The sequence below is a fragment of the Mustela erminea genome, chromosome 4 (assembly GCF_009829155.1).
Source record: "Mustela erminea isolate mMusErm1 chromosome 4, mMusErm1.Pri, whole genome shotgun sequence".
NCBI lineage: Eukaryota > Metazoa > Chordata > Mammalia > Carnivora > Mustelidae > Mustela > Mustela erminea.
The window spans coordinates 29,667,084-29,685,060 of NC_045617.1; the positions used below are offsets into that span (position 1 = coordinate 29,667,084).

General features: G+C 36.7%; 1 protein-coding gene across 5 annotated transcripts in view; it reads right to left on the reverse strand.

The window, feature by feature from the left end:
* Positions 1-17,977, reverse strand: part of GRIK2 (glutamate ionotropic receptor kainate type subunit 2) — a 653,190-nt gene that overhangs the window by 284,455 nt on the left and 350,758 nt on the right. The window lies entirely within an intron of this gene.

Here is a 17,977-nt window from a genome sequence, read left to right on the forward strand (position 1 = left end):
GGGGAAACTTACCTCTTCTGCTAGTCTTGTCTAAACGGTGCAGCAGTGGTACTAACAAGGAATGGCATCGCAGTGGCCTCAGATGTTATTAAGGAACACAAAACCTGGAGGGAGGGAGCCTTACATCTCCTATAAAAGTCTTCTAGTATAAAACCTTTCAAATAAAGTGCCTACAGGTCCTCTCTTAACAGAAAGTATTCCATATAAACATTTTCCCCCAAGTGTTAAAACCTTTGTGTTCAACAACTAATTGAAAAAACACAATTTCATTATAATAATGTTTCATAAATTGCTTTCCTAGGGTGAAATGCACTATATAAATCAGTTTTGCCAATAAGCTGGATATACTTACAGGTATAAGAAAATATTTCACAATATTTAGCTGTTATTTTGTCGTATTTTATTAATGTTATTCTAGTGTTATCTCTGCTACTACTCTGCTCCAAATGACTGAAAACTTACCCTACTCACTGGGTAGATAATATTTTTGAATTAGGTTTTTATTAGTGAGCAGAGTGATTTCTGATATATCTGTCAAGCGAGGGCGGATAACACACTGGTTTATCTGGAAGATAGAATTAATTTCTTCTCATCATGTCTCTGTGGAGAAAACCTTCCTGAACATTCTCTAGCATCTACACCAGTTAGAAGAGATTTTGGATTCATATAGTGTTAGGAACAATTTCAGACATGATTTATGCCAACCCTGTTGTGAGGCGCAGCAAGTTTAAATGACAGGTTGCCCCTTGTTTCTGGTATCAATTTGCTAGAATCCATTCTCCACACATTCAAGCCTGAGTGAATCTTAAAACTCTTCAGAAGTTCCTCATCACTAACAGGCTCAAGTCCATATTCTTCCATGTGGCTTAGGAGGCACTTCACAGTCTCACCTCTCTTCATCTGGCCATTTTCATGTTGTACTGCCCCATCCACTTGACTTCTATGATGCAGCCATAGTGAACAATGTTTCACTTCCTCACAGGACCTACATTTTCTGACCACTGAGCTTCTGCATATAGTGTTCCTGCTACATGGATCTCTCATTCTTTCTCCCTACAGTCTGATTCCTAGGTAGCACAGGCCTCACCTCCCTGACCACTCAGAATATGGAATAGGAGCCTCTGCTATGTGTTCACCTGGCACCCTGTCCTTCCTTTTCACAGCACTCATCACACTACATAGCGATTAATCACATATGTGTCTGTCTCCTTCGTGAGAACTTAAGTGCTCTAAGGATAAGGGTGATGGCTTCTTTGATTAATTTTATATCATGAATTATGGAATGAGGGGTAATAATAGAAGAAAATACCCAACTCAGCTCACATAATTTTTAATAATATTTGATAGCCTCAATTTATGAAAGCAAACATATTAATTGAAAGTTAAAAAGGTACTATGCAGAACATTCTTAAAAATTAATAAAAATTTAATTAATAAAATTACTCTATCCAATAACATAGAGCTATTTTTCAATTGATTTTATTGTTCTAATATTTTAATATATTCTATATTATCAATATTCTATATCACTTCACACAGCAGAAACTCCCAGTAATACTCAATATCTAAGGAAGCTATCAACTATCATGCAGTAGAAAGATAAGCCACAAATGTTCAATAGAGTTCTGGTCCCTCTCTTTCTTTCTTTCTGTCATATAAATACAAAACTAACTGATAAGTAATTATTAATGGTCAAAGTCTTCTAAAAGCAAATACATAGAAAGAAAATAAGTATTACAAAGTATTATATCTGAAAACAATTATTAATCTTTTATGGGTGGATTCATAATTATATACCAAGGTCAGTGTCCCCAAAGACTTTAGACCATCATAAAAGCAATCAAACAGTAAGTGCCTTCTGATAGGAGAACACAATACCATCTAAAAAGCAGTTTTGCTCAAAAAACAAACAAGTAAAACCTATAGGTATTAAGTCTAGAACCAACCACCAATTTACAGAAAATACAGAGGTCAGAGGAACATACTGAAGAGTACCATGGGGATACAGTCAGCAAAATCCAGACAGTGGAATAACATCAGTCTATTGTAATGAGCAGATTGTTTTTGGATCCCAATTTTTAAAAAACCAACAATAAAGAAAAAAAAAAAGAAATCTATGAGATGACTGAAATTAAAACACTGCATATATGATGATAAATAATTACTAGTTAATGTTAGGTACTCTACTGTTATTTCAGTTATATTTTTTTAAAGTCACTTCTTAGTGATACATAATGTAATATTTAGGAATAAAATGATATGATATCTTGGATTTACTATGATATTACATGGAGAGGAAAACAAGAGACAATAGAAATAAAATGAAATGACACGGTGAGCTGATAATTTTTGAAGATGGGTAGAATACAGAAGGGTTTGCTATGAATATTGTTTTCTTTTATACCTATTTAAAATTTATCATAATATAAAACTAAAAATAAAAAATAAAAGAACAAAAGATGTTTATGACATTAGAGATTTACAGTTAGTAATGGTAGAAGAGAATCTCAGTGTTTTGCTTCCCAACCCAATACCTTTTTCCCTGTACCACAACAGTCCATCATGTTCAGAGAACCTGACATTAAATGACAGTATCCTTTCAGAGGAATAGTCTTGAATCAGTGGCCCTGTTTAGTTTAGAAAAGACATGAAGAGTGAAAAAATAGCCAGCAGGCCTGTGTGAAAAAAAAAACATGGAGAGTCTACCATTCTTCCACTGATCCTATGTCCGGCAGCAACTAATCCACAAGCCTTGACCCAATTATATGCAGTTGCAATACTTCTCTCCCTCTGACCATTCAGCTGCTAAGCGTCCAAAAACAAGAAGCTTGGAACTACAGGAAAATAATTGCATCATTCTTCGTGAATGCTTTTTCTTGCCATAGCATCAAGACATTGATGAATCTTGTAACTATAGCTAGGTCTATAGATATGTGCAATAGCATTGAAACTTTGTGTGTCATTAATCAGCACCCATGGAAGAAATACTGGTCATGCCATCGAGAGCAGAAAGGAATCTGCTACAAGGTTTGATATTTTTATTTCTATCCAATTTCCAATGGATATGATTGAGTAGTTTTCAAACACATTTATTTGAGCTTCTGTGAGCAGGGTAAAAAAAGAAAGTATCATGTATACATCATGAAATCTGGCTTTCAGGAGAAGGAAAGTAGTATTTATTGTGATTACTGAATATGGGTTTTGGATTTCCGAAAACTTATGTTCAAATCCTGGCCCTGCCACTTACCTACTGTGTGAAACTAGCCAACTTATTCTCTCCACGCCTAAGAATATACAGCTGCAAAATGGCAAAAATCATACCTCAACCAGGAAATTATGAGTTGAATGAGGCCACTTTTGATACAATATTTATCATAAAACCTGGCATACATAACTATCCAATAAGTAATTGTTGTCTTGTCTTGCTCTTGCTATTGCTCTAGAAAGAAACCCAGAAGTAAATACACATTGAACAATTGCTTTCATTTGTCTTGCTTTTTCACCATGAAAGGAAAACCATTTTTTTTACATAGATCATAGATATAAGATGCCTAAATATATGAAACCAGTCCAATTTTTAAGCCTCCTTGATAGACAACTGTGAACAAATATTATCATCATTCTCAGTTGAAGGGAAGCCACACCTGAGGGGGCTTCACTATCAGACAGGTTTTAGGTCGGGCTCTGGAGCTAACTTCTCAGAGATTCTGCTTTGAAATCTGTTTAGCAGAAATAATACTTCTTTTGTGATATGTAAATTTATAAACTTAGCCTTTCTTATCTAGCCACTTGGTAAACATTGGTCCCTTTTTGCTCTCATTCAGGTTTTTCAAAATAAAGTGTGAAAAGCAAAATGGTCAGATTTAAATTAGGTCAATGGTTCTTTTTAAGCACTTATTGCAAATATAACAATTATTTTTAGACTAAATTTCGGAGTTTTTCGAAGTCATCCTCCTCTTCTTATATCAATAAAAAATTAAAATATTCAATACTCGCATGTACATTTTATTATACACATAACATTCTAATGAATTAGAACATAATTCATAACTTAATATACATACATTTAAGCCATAGTCTATCAAAATGCAGGAGATGATTATCCTGGAAAATAGTGTCAGGTTCTTTTTTTAAGCAACTACTAGGTACCAAGTATAGTAATATATCTCGGTGGGACATACTTCAATAATCCTGCCCTAGCTGAACTCACAGTCTGGTGATATGGGAGAAATTTATATAAATATTTTTAATGTAAATAATGTATTAAAACTATTTAGTATGCATTATATATATTAAAATGTATTAAAACTATTTAAAACTATTATTATTTTAAAAGCATTTGAAATTATAGAAACCATTTTTGACTTACAAAAATGGCAATTTCATATGGTTTAATGAATATATTTAATGTCCTTCTTAAAGTCTTTAGTTGTACTAGAGTTCCCTTACATTAATTTGTCCTTTAATTGAACAAGGATGATTAGCTCCCAGAATACAAATTTTATCACCACTAAATAATTTTTATTCAATTATCTGCTTTGTGCATTCTATGACATTCACTAATAGATAATACATTTTGGTCTACTTTATTTCTAACAACTCTTAGAATAAGAAATAGTTAACTCCAAAGTATCCATTTATTTTGCCCGAATGAATATATTTCATTTATAAGCTTTCCATTTCTACATCATGCTATAACTTACATTAATTCAAGAAGGATTTGTCCCTGGTTCTATTTGGTAGGTACTATGGTAACATCATTTTGTTTATTTTTGCCTAAAATATGAACATTTTCAGGAGAAATTCTAGCAATTGCAATGCCAGATCCCCTTGGCTGGTGTCTCCTTCTGACTTGGCAGTATCTGCAATCCTCCTGCAGAGACTCTGGCTGTGGTCTCTACAGCACATGGCCTGCCAGTCACAGAACAAAGTAAGATATAATTGTTGTTTAATAATATCCAAAGATAAATTCTGTATTGCAGTTTTCTCTCTTAAATGCACTAGAAATGGTCTTGCTCTCTACTTTCAACTGAATCTAATTAGCATTTAGATATAATTTAAGCAACCCAAATAATAGTGAATGATATGTCTACCAATATTAATGTCTATATTGTTATTACAAAGCAGTATTTTTCATCTTTGAATTTTTTTTGAAATATATTATTATTGGCTCAATGAATTAAGATATCCATATGTATATGAATTCACAGAAGCACAGACATTCCAAAAGATAAGGGTCATGGGATTGAGTCCCGCATCAGGCTCTCTGTTCGGCGGGGAGCCTGCTTCCTCCTCTCTCTGCCTGCCTCTCTGCCTACTTGTGATTTCTGTCTGTCAAATAAATAAATAATCTTAAAAAAAAAAAAAAAAGAAACCAAAAGTTAATGACTTGGAAGTAACTGTCTACTTTTCAAGAAAGAATGAAGGCCATCTAATTGGATAAAACCTATCATTCACCAAGAAGGAAGAATGAATTTTATGTAAACTTGATATGGCCAAATAGGAAGTGCAGTGTCTTTCTGGAATATACATCAGGGACATAATGGGAAAAAAATAAATAAATAAAACCACACAAGGACTATCTATCACACATGCTAAGAACTACTCATGCCTGATAGTTTATGCAGATTTGAATCATGCCATTGTGATAAACATACAAACAGTTTCTATGAAGCTATGATGTCCTCGGCAGGAAACTAAAGGTCTCCCAGGACCCAGATGCTCTTTTAAACTCTTTCTCTGATGTACTACGTAATTTAGGAAAGGAACAAATGCAAAGCTGCTAGTTAAATAAGTGGCAGCAAATTCATGGTTTAAGATACCAAAATAGGTGGGCATTGGCTAAGTATGCAATACATTTTCATATGAAAGAATATTAACTCTCTCATGATCTGCTGATCTAATTCAGAGTATTTTAAAGTAAAATTTATGGAGAGAAAATATACATAAAATATTAACACAGCTTATAAAAGTTATATTAGATAAGATAGAAAGAAAAACATTGGGAAATTTCCCAAGGTATTCACAGAAGAACATCACTGTATATAAAAAATATCTTAGTCCTGGGGCGCCTGAGTGGCTCAGGTGGTTAAGCATCTGCCTCCTGGTCATCTTATGATCTCCAGGTCCTGGGATGGAGCCCCATGTAGGACTCTCTGCAAAGAGGAGGTCTGCTTCTCCCTCGCCCTCTGCCTCTCCCACTGCTTGTACTCTCTCTGTCTCTCTCTCTCAAATGAATAAATAGAATCTCAAAAACAATAACAACTGTGTCCTCAGATGACTACATATGAATAGCCAGAGGATTACAATAAAAAGGATATGTGTGTGCATGTCCATTCACTTGAGTGCATGTGTATTTGCCAAGGGAAATTGAGAGATTCAATATTAGAATGCAAGTGCAAGTGCATAGTTTAACTGAAGAAACATGTCTGTTAGAAGGAAGGATAGCATAATGAAATCTATTTTACCTGCTGAGCTAGAAATCTGAAGGTGGTTGGATGGTGACAATAAAAAAAGACAGAATTGTAAGTGGAGCCATTCGTGAGGATAATATGGATAATACACAGGCATATGATTGAAATGGATGATTATTCCATGTTCACATACAAAAACGCTAGAATGATGAGTTATACAAATGATAGGAAGGAGGGAGGAAAAAGAGTACTCAACTCTCCTTGGAGTGTTATTCAACTAAAGAAGTCATTTCTTTGCTTGCCTTGCTGGCTGGCAGTTTAATGCCTCAGATGCTAGAGGAAGCAGTACAATGACTTTGAATCCATAAGAAGAAACGGGTGGCCAAGTTGGAACGATGGAACTCCAAATGACTTGCCACCAAATATTCAGGATAATCTTGAGGAAAGGTAGCTAAGAGGTGAGAATTTGGGGATTAAATTATAACAGTCCATGTTTTAAGAAATCAGATATCAGAACTTTCAAAAAAACAGAAAAATCTAAGATTCTGATGATAACTCAATCAGAAAGAAATAAAAAGAAGTCCTCTGAAAATCTAAATTAAAATGTCACAATGGTAAGTGATCCTGATGAGCAGGGATATAGGGGAAACATCTAAAAATGTAGCTTCATGGGAATCACTCTGAACAGCTAAGTTTTTTGTTTTTTTCCTAGATTTTTTATTTATTTGAGAGAGAGAGTGAAAGCACATGTGGACAAGCAAGGGGGAGGGGCAGAGCGAAAAGCAGATTCCCTGCTGAGCAGGGAGCCAGTACCCTGGGATCATGATCCAAGCCAAGGCAGATGCTCAACCAGCTGGACCACCCAGACACCCAACACCTAAGGTTTTAAAAAGAAATTTAGAAGAGACAGAAAAGAGAGGACAGGACTAAGAAATTTTTTCCCCTTATTTTTAGTTTCGTTAAGTGGCATCAAACTTTGAGATTCATTAATAAAAACAAACACTAAATTTTGTACTATAACCTCATACATCCATTCATAAGTAAAATGTTCCTCTGTCCATTTTGGGTAAGAATACCTATCAGCCTTTATAAGTGCATAACTTTGCCAGGTACTTTTTAAGCACTGACCCGGTAGGGTAATCAGCACTTGAATAGCAGACCCACCATATTCAGCTGTTTGCTATTTTGGTGCTCTCAGATGGAGACGGCATAGGGATGTGGCAGCTACATGTGGCAGCTACTCACTCTGATGAAATCCCTAAGTTGTGTATACCTAACATTAAATCTCCAAAGTCTAGTCTTATTTATAATATTCTTTGCTACCAGAAGATACTTTTTCTTCAAATAATATGTTGATATTATACCCTCAGCTTTTACCAAAAGCTGAAAGAAATGAAATAACTCTGAAGAATGTAATATGCATTCTTTTTTTTTTTTTTTTTTAGATTTTATTTGTTTATTTGACAGACAGAGGTCACAAGTAGGCAGAGAGGCAGAGAGAGGAAGAAGCAGGCTCCCCACTGAGCAGAGAGCCCAGTGTGGGACTCTATCCCAGAACTCCGGGATCATGACCCGAGCCAAAGGCAGAGACGTCAGCCCACTGAGCCACCCAGGCGCCCCTAATACGTAGTCTTTTAAGATCATGTTATTTAATGTTATTTATATAAGAATTAACTTAATAAATTTCTCTTAAAATGTGAAAAAAAAAACTTTGCAAATGAACTAATAAAATATTTTTTCCATCAGCTATGGGAATTGCATAAATCATTTTACTTGTTTTTTCGCCTTACCTACAAGGAGATTCAAAATTAACTCTGTTCCAGATAAAGCAACTATAATGTTTACTCTAATATTTCCTTAAGTAGCTCTTACCTTTTAATTATTTTTTGAGTAAGGACAAAAAAATAGAAAGGATAGAACCTACCATATAGGGTACGTGGTATTCTATGTTGAAGGTTGGTGTTGATGAGGTTCAGGTCACACCACCCTAAAACATGGCACCACATCATACTGTAGAGTTTAAGCTGAAGGAGCTTGGAAAAATGGCAGAAGCAAGATCACTTTGATTTCCTCCCCTCGACTCCTCAAGTTTCTTCTCTGAAACACCTCATAAAACCCTCATCTAAGAGGAACCCTCCCTACACTGGAAGGAAAGAAGCATCCTTATCTCAGAAGCCAAAGGGATGTCAATAAAACCCTAGCAAAAAGGCCTTGCTAAACTTCTCCCAGTTTATTACAATAACCTCATATTTCTTAACCTACCATGTTCCTTCACAATTGTCCACACTTCATCAAACTTAGCATAAACATACTCAGGTTTGCTTCTTCTGGTCTTTATTTCTTTATGAAGACTGCTGTACAACATAAAATTCATATTAAATACATTTGTATGCTTCTTTTAATCTGTCTTTATCAGTTTAATTTTCAGACCCAACCAAGGACCCTGAGACAATTGGATAAATTTTTTCCTCCCCCACAGTGTGTGTGTTAGGTACCAGAAGGAAAATAAGAAACCACAGAACTCCGATTTTAATTCTTTTTTTTTTTTTTTTGTGGCAAAGAGAACACAATTTAGATGGGAAGGCAGGAAAAGATAAGGAAAGAGGTCTCTGAAGGCCAAAATAGACAGCTTTTAAATTTCTATACTCAAGCGAATTGCATTCTGGTGTGTTGAGAAAATTTTCAAATAAATTGATCAGGCCCCTCTAAAATGCTAAAAACTGTAAAGAGGCCTAAATTTTCTATTTCCAGATGTAGGAGAAGGTATTTTCCAATAATCATCCCTAGTAAAGTTTTACGATAGCTTATTAAACTGATTAGAACTCTAAGGAGAGCAGTGATCACTAGGGATCAGCAGGGTATGATGGAACGTTCACCTTGGAGTCAGATAAACCTGGGTTTAATCCAGGCTCTGCTATTTAACAGTTATTGATGATGGGCAAATTATTTGGTCTAGCTGAACAAAATTAGGACACAGTGAGCACTCGGTTATGCCATACAAATATAATTTGTTTTTGGGTAAAGTTATGGGTCATTCTATACTTACAGGTTTAAAAGTTTCAGGTGAAGGGAGCACAGTTATGATGTACAAATAATTTTAAAACGATACATCTGAACTATAGAACATACAGAAAGAAATCTGAATCTGCCTCATCTGACTAAAGCAGAGTCCATTGAAAACCCAGCTGCCATTAATTCCCCTCTGAGGAAGTTTCTTAAGAATTCAGCTGCTGTGGACAAATCCAACCCATTCTATTAACTTCAGAAAGGCCAATAGAGTCTTTGATAGTTTCCCACTGAAGCCTGAAACCTCTCCTCCCTTTTTTGTAAGGACGTTATATAACCTTCATTTCTGGCTATTTTTCATTACTCATCACTGCGTACTAGTATGTGCTCATACACAGGTCAGAGACCTTTCTCCTGTTAAGGTATCTATTGTCAGTTAATTTGCAGGACCCAACCAGTTGAACCTAAAAGATGGCAGAGGAAAAGTTTTCCCTTCGAATAAATGAGTTGTGCAGACAAGGTGTATCTGGAATTCAAAAGGGTACTAGGTGAATGAGAAGTCTAGTAATATCCTTGTAAAGAGAGATATTTGGAAGAGATGGTCTATTTTAATAGATTCTTTACAATTTGAATATACAGTAGATGTTGACAACTTCACATTATAATCCCCTGGTGAATTTTTAAAAATGCCAACACCTAGTTCATTCTTCAGTCTAATTTATACAGTCAAGGTTGAGAATCACAGTTCTAAGGGGAAATCACCAGTTGGATACGGGCATACTTGTGGCTCTCCCCGGTTTTGCCCTCCCCAGTATAGTAGTTGGTTTATTTTATTTATTTTTCTTTTGTTCATCTGGGATGAGAATCCTAAAAGCCAAATAAATTTGCAGATGACAGGCTGAAACATGGAGTTAACTCTAACATTGTAAAAGAGAAACAGAAGCAAAGGTCAAGCTCTGAATATAGCTTAAAAAATAAAAGGAAAATAATCTAAGTACAAAGCACAATGGCATGACTTAAGAGCAGTAGTCCCTCCACCCTTCTTTTCCTTTTCTATTTTTGCCTGCTGTTATTAGGTATCAAGAATAAAGAACACACGTATTTATCACATACCATGCATGGCGCTAAGTGCCTTCTAGGTATCCCCTCGCTTAATCCTCCTAACATTAAGAGCAGCCAATATAATGTCGTCTTATGGCCAAAGAACTGTTCAGACATCTGGTGACTTCAGAAGAATAAACCAGCCTGGAGAGCAGGGGCTTACCATGAGATCCCGCTAGCTGAGTCACGGTCTCACCCCACACGACCAGAGTAGATCTGGACTAGAGGAATCTGCCAAAAAGCTGCTGGGAATGTAGACTCCAGCTTGAGTCTAGACATTAAAGCTTGCATTCTCAATGATGGTGGGAGTGGGGTTTCGGGGGTAGGGGGGTGGGGGGAGGATTTGCCACATCACTCCCAGAGGGCAAAATTGGTTCTTGAGCAGGAACAAATGTGTGGCATTAGCATTTCCTGGGGTGAGCAATTAGGAAAACAATAAACAGACTCCTTGGGGGTTGGCAAGTAATAATGAAAAAGAGAATCACTGCTCTAGAACGAAAGCTTTAAGAGTCTCACCAGTTTTCTGGGTAAGCTACAAGTCTACAGAAAATTATGTTAAACTTATGTTAAACTTTAGACCATGCTAAATATGTTAAACTGGAGGGAAATTTACTGGAGTAGCACAGGAACTCAAAGGGCTAAGCAGGTTGGATGAGAAAAAAAACACGGAGCGATGGCAAAAGTGACAATTGCTCTCCCTCAGCTTCAAGGGTATCTGAGAAATACAAAATTGTCCTTAATAGGTTTACCTACTTACAAAATACATAGATACACATAAATTATTTACTCATAGTATTTTTTAAAAAGGCTCTTACATTTACTACATCATTTCTTCATAGAAAGTTGTGAAGTAATAAAGTGTAATAGTCCCCTTTTAAGAGAAGATGCCCAAGGGTAAAATGATTTGTCCCCTTCTCTCCACCAGTCAATAACAGAGCCTGAACCAGAATCCACATCTACTGTTCTTTGATTTATCGAGCTATGACAGCCGCTCCCATTCAGAGTTCTGACAATCCTGAAATCAAAAACTGGCAGACCTGCTTTCAGATAGATGAAATAATGTAATAAACAAAAATTAACGAAGTGGTTTTAAATAAATATACCTTCCAACCACCCACTGAGGGCCTATGTGACTTATTGATCCTCATGTTTCTCAGTGGCAGAAACAGGACAGCGAAATCAATAGCAGGCGATAGTCCATTTGAAGTTATAAATGCTCTGTTCAGCTGAGGTACTTACTTGACATATTCAAAAAACATCTTACTGTGACTATGGCATTTTGTAAATCGTCAAGAACCAGAAATAATTTAATCATATAAATAATATAGCAGGCTCTTGTCTTAATTGACAATTTCATAGGCAGGCTCTCAGTGAATGATAAGCATCTGTGAAGAGAGATACAGGGCTTCCTGTGTCTGCGCACTCTGTGGACTGCTGTCCTTGATGAGAAATCTTCAGAGTTCTTACCCCTGCTACCTCTCATACCACAGTCCTGATTTCTATGTTACTTCATGGAACTTACCATCGTTGATATTATGTTTGTTTATTTTCTGTTTCCTCCCTGTAGAACAGTGGTTCTCTACAGTGGTGTTTTTTGCCAAGAACAGGACATTTGGCACCGTCTGGAGACATTTGTTAAGGAGTGCTAGAGGCATCTCTTGGGTAGAGGCCAAGGATACTACTAAACATCGGATATTTCACAGGACACCCTTGACAATAAAGAATTATCTAGCCCAAACTGTCTATTTGGGAAACCCTGTTCTAAAATGCAAGCTCTGGGGGCGCCTGGGTGGCTCAGTGGGTTAAACTTGTGCCTTCAGTTTAGGTCATGATCTCAAGGTCCTGGGATTGAGTTCCTCATGGAGCTCTCTGCTCAGCAGGAAGCCTGCTTCCACCCCCTCTCACTCCCTCCCTGCCTCTCTGTCTACTTCTGATCTCTGTCAAATAAATAAATACAATCTTAAAAAAAAAAATTCTTTTTCTCCCCCTCTTCCAGCTGTCTCTCTTTTTCTAAGAAAATAATAATAATAATAATAATAATAAAATAAAATAAAATGCAAGCTCTGTGAGAGTGTAGACTTCCCCTTTTGCTTAAGAAATATTTACCCCATGAATCAATGCCTAGGAGAATGACTGAATGGTGCCAGTGTCTCAGAGGGTAAAGAAGGTAGGGGGTAAAAGTGCTGTGAAGATAGAGCAGGTAGGAACACCAGAACAATTCTCAGGGAAAGAATACAAAACCGAAATTTGCACTATATCATCAAAGCAAATTCTAAAGAGGGAAAAAAAAGTGTTATCAATCTCTTAAAAATTTACCTAACGAAATTTTAAAGTAATTCTGAAAATAATTAGAGATGGTTTTTGAATATATACATATATATTCAAAGTACCAATTGTATTGTGTTTTGCCTATAATGTTACGATTTTCCAATTCTTCCACCCAACAGCTTATTTCTAAACTTCAAATTAGAAGAGTTGTCTGTTTCTTTCTCACTAGGAAGGGGAAGAGGAAGTCATACATTTCAACCTCTGTCTTCTTGGACCTGATATTTCTGAATAATCAATAATTCATTTGCTTCTAAAGCTCATTTAATTATTCTCATCCTAAATACCCGGTTGACATTGGAAAATTTTCCTGATTTTAATTGATTCTGAGGTAGATTGATTTTTGCTCAACCTCTTCCACAGCATGCATGCCATCTACTTTCACATCTACAGCCAAACTAGACCTTCGGCCTATAAAACTCTTCTGCTAACAGGTGCAAAAAAAAAAAAAAATCAACGTAACAGCCATAAAAGTAGAAACTCATTAAAACATGACCCAAACCTAGAGATTAAATGAAGTCATGGTTTCTACACATTTCTGAACATGATACCATTTTTTTTCCAGACCCTAATATTTCTGAGGTATGAATGTATGAATGTTGACATACGGAAGGACAACTGAGGGTGCCTCCAGTGCCCCCCTGCTCTGTCCATTAAGTACGGTATACCTTTTCATTAAACACTCTTTTTCATCTCAACATCCCCTCTATAGGGACTCTGGGCCACTCACAGTGAGTAAGAGCACCCCAGACTACACATCTGGACCTCACAACTGCACCACTCCAATGTGTCTGCCCACTCCTCAAAATTCATCTATCTAAAACTAGTATTAGCATCTTTCCCTCAAAACTTACTCCTTCCTTCATTTTCTCTTTTTTGGTAAATGGCGCGTCATAAATATATTTGCTAAAACTAAAAACTTGGCAGCCATTGTTGATTCCTCTCATATTCCACATCAAGTCAGTCTTTCAAAACTTCAAAACCTGGGGGTGCCTGGGTGGCTCAGTGGGTTAAGCCATTGCCTTCAGCTCAGGTCATGATCCCAGGGCCCTGGGATCAAGCCCCGCATCCGGCTTTCTGCTCAGCGGGAGCCTGCTTCTTCCTCTCTCTCTGCCTGCCTCTCTGCCTACTTATGATCTCTGTCTGTCAAATAAATAAACAAAATCTTAAAAAAAAAAAAAAACCTTCAAAACCTTCTTACTTTAGAGAGACAACTTGAGATCAAACCACAATTTTCAAGTATAGTATTTACTACCTTGTTCCCTGTCTTTCTTTACAACAACCCCACTCTACCTCACGGTATTTCACTATTTTAATCAGATTACCTCTCTCTCTCTTCCTTCAAATTCTCTGATGACAAAAATCAATTCCTTAATGTGTACTTTAAAGCTCTGTAAAATCTGCTCCAACCTCTTTCTACAATTTTCCCTCAGGATCTTTATCTCTAGTCTCCCTGTGATGGTTAATTTTATGTATCAAATGTGACTGGGCCACAGAGTGCTCAGATATTTGTTCCAACATTACTCTGAGTATGTCTGTGAGGTATCTGCAGATGAGATTAACATGTACACCATTCAGAAGACAGAATAAAGCAAATTACCCTCCCTAAGGTAGGTGGCCCTGGATTCAGTCAAAAGCCTGAATAGAACAAAAAGATAGAGGTACCTTCGAATAAGAGGGAACTCCTCTTACCTCACTGCCTTAAGCTGGGACTTCAGTCTTTTCCTGCCTTTGGACTTGAACTGAAACATCAGCTTTTCTTAAGGCTTGAGTCTGCTGGCTTTTTGACTAGAAATATACATATTGACTCTCCTGGGTTTCCAGTTTACTTAGTACAGATAGATCTTAGGAACGTCTCAGCTTCTGTAATCACATAAGCCAATTCTTTATAATTAATCTCTCTCCATATATGTATACATGTGTGTGTGTATATATATATATACACACAGATATACATATATAAAACATATATTATGTATATTAAATATTTTAATATCTTACATATTATATATACTCTGTTCCTTTGGAGAACCCTGACTAATACAGATGATTTTGGTACTGAGAGGAGTGCTACTTTAAGAAATACTTAAGCATGTTCCTTAAGATACACTTAAGGAACCAGAACTTGAAGTTTTGAGAAATTCTGAGTCTACCCATATTGCAAAAAAGTGAGAAAGCTTGTTCCAAAGAAAACACTAAAGATGTGGCTGAACAACCATCTGATGAAAAGATCATGAGTGGGACTCATGGACTTAATCAGCTACCTCAGCAGAGACCAGGAATAGAGATAAATTTATACCAGCCAAGACACTGCTAGTTTGAACTGAAAAGGAAAGAGGACCTGAGAGATACTCAAGTATAGTTGTTGGACTTCTTGGATTATACACATCTGGACCACAGAGCCATTTGGCTACTACAGAGGGCTATTCTCCAAGAAAAGGTAAGCATGATCCCAAAGGGAATTCAGAGATCATCAGGGCTTCCTCCTCAGTTTCAGAGGGTGGAACTATCACCTCAAAGTCAAAGGCCAGAGGGCTTATATCTATAGCCTTGGGAGCAGGGCTTCCCAGAGCCTTGGGGATAGGAGGCCTACCTAGAATAGCTTTGTTGGAGGGATCCCCACCTTGCAGAACCTTGGGAGAATGACCTTCACCCAGTAGAGCTGAGGGGAAAGAGGACTGCTCCACTGGGTCTGGAAGACAAGACATTGAACCAAAGATGATTACTTATTCTCAAGCCTTAAGATCTAATGGAATTTGCCCCTATTAGGTTTTGGACTTAAGACCTGTCGCTTCTTTCTTTTGTAGTTCTTCTTTTTGGAATGGGAATGCCTATCCTATGTCTGACTCATTATGGAATTTTGGAAGCCTATAACTTGTCTTGTTTCACAGGTTCACAGCTAGAGAGAAATTGTTCCTCAGGATGATTCAGACTTTGTCTCACCCAAATCTGATTTAGATATTTAGATGAGATTTTGGAGTTTAGCCTTTAGAGTTGATGCTAAAATGAGTTAAGACTTTTGGGACTTTGGGGATGGAATGAATGTAAGAAAGTTTTTACATGCAAGAAGGACCAGAATTTTGGGGAGGTGGGACCAGAGAGGAATGCTGTGGACTGGATTGTGTCCCCACCAAATTCATATAATGAAGCCCTAACCCTTAATGTCATAGTATTTGGAGATGGGGCCTTCAGGAAGGAATTAGGTTTAGATGAGGTCATGAGGGTGGGGACCTCATGATAAAATTAGTGTCTTAATAAGTGAAGACACCAGAAAATTTGTTCCCTCTTGCTCTTCCCCACCCCATTCTCTCTTATTCTCTCCCCACCATGTGAGAACACAGAAAGAAGATGGCCATCTGCCAGCAAGCCAGGAAGAGGGCTCTTACTAAAATCCTACAATGCTGGCACACTGATCTTGAACTTACAGTTGCCACAACTTTGAGAAAATAAGTATCCATTAAGTCACTCAGTCTATGGTATTTTGTTATGTCAGCTACAGGGACCAAGGGCGAGCCTCCCCAAGATGGGCTCCTTTGGCATGAAGATTATTCCAAGTCAAAAAGCAATGAAAATCCTGCAGATTCAGAAAAAGCTCTTAACCTCCCCTGCTCAATGCCTAAAAGGAATTTAGAGTACCTGCTCCAGGAGGAGAGCTAGCACCACAGATAACTACATTATGATATGAACTAGGTATAATAGACAGGGAGGAGCCTAGCAAGGCCTCTATGTCCCATTGTTTCCAAGGCCCTGCAAACACCTGTTTACCAGTCAATCCTTTCCATCTTCCTGTGAACTACATTCCTGCCCTTTGAAGTCCCATACCCCTACCCCTTCTTCCTTAGTTCAGAATGATATATATACACCTCATCTTGCCTGACTGTCTCTGGAATTTCTGCATCTGTGTGGATTCCCTTTACATATGAAATTACATTTGATTTTCTCCTGTTAACCCCACATGTCAATTTGATTCTTAGTGGACTTATAAAGACCCTTGAAAGGGACAAGAGTTTCTTAGATTAGGACATTCCCCAGATTAGGACATTCCCCAGATTAGGACATTCCCCAATTACATTAAACCTCTATTTTCTCAAAAACCTAAATTCTGTACTACCTCAAAATATACAAAAATTGATTTCCTCCATTTATATTGCCAGCTTCAACCTACTATTTATGATGTAGCCTAAATATTAAGTATTAAATGTTTCTTCCTTCTTCATTTAAATGGGATCAAATACCAATAACTGCATTCCTTTTGGGGGAAAAAATTATAATCTAAATAGAGACAATGACACATGTTATTCAAATAAACTGCCAAAACACAACTGAGCATCATTTAAATAAAAGAAATAAAGGAAATTTCATGCAAAGAAGTATGAACTTCAACATGTCACAGGCAGATTACTGTTTGTAGAGATTTTATATATATCATTGCTCTTCTTACTCAAAGGTAATTAGACAATTTAAAGGTAAAAAAGTATAATAATACAGGAGCCATGGTGCTTCTGTGTCAAATTTTCCTGTACTTCATTTATTTCGATTCACTTGAGATATCTTTTTTTAAAGATTTATTTATTTATTTTAGGGAGAGAGATCACATTCAGGAGCATGGAGGGTGGGGGCAAAGGGAAAGGGAAAGAGAGAATCTCAAGCAGGATTCCCGCTGAGTGAGGAGCTGGAAGTGGGGATCCAGTTCATGACCCTGAGATCAAGTCCTGAGCAGAAATCAAGAGTCGTGAGCTTCACTGACTGAGCCAACCAGGCGCTTCTCATTTGAGATATTTTTATTTGTTTCTAAATACTAAATTCAAAATACACCTATAACTAATCCATTATATAAAAATGATAACTTTAAAAGCTCATCTTGTTCATTTTCCAAAACCTTTGGTATCATTTTCTTCCAAATGGTCAACATGCTACTGAATTTTTAATATAAAGTAAGCAAATAATTTGTAGATATAATAGGTAGAAAATACTTTGGTATAAAGATACAAAGAATACTGGTAGAAGTTTTCAGAAATTAGAGAAATTTCCACAGAAATAGAGTTCACCTGGTGAAATAGTTAAAAACAAACATTAATCTAAGTCAATAAAAGCTTTTCAATTAGTAATCACTAGTTGTTTTAATTAATACC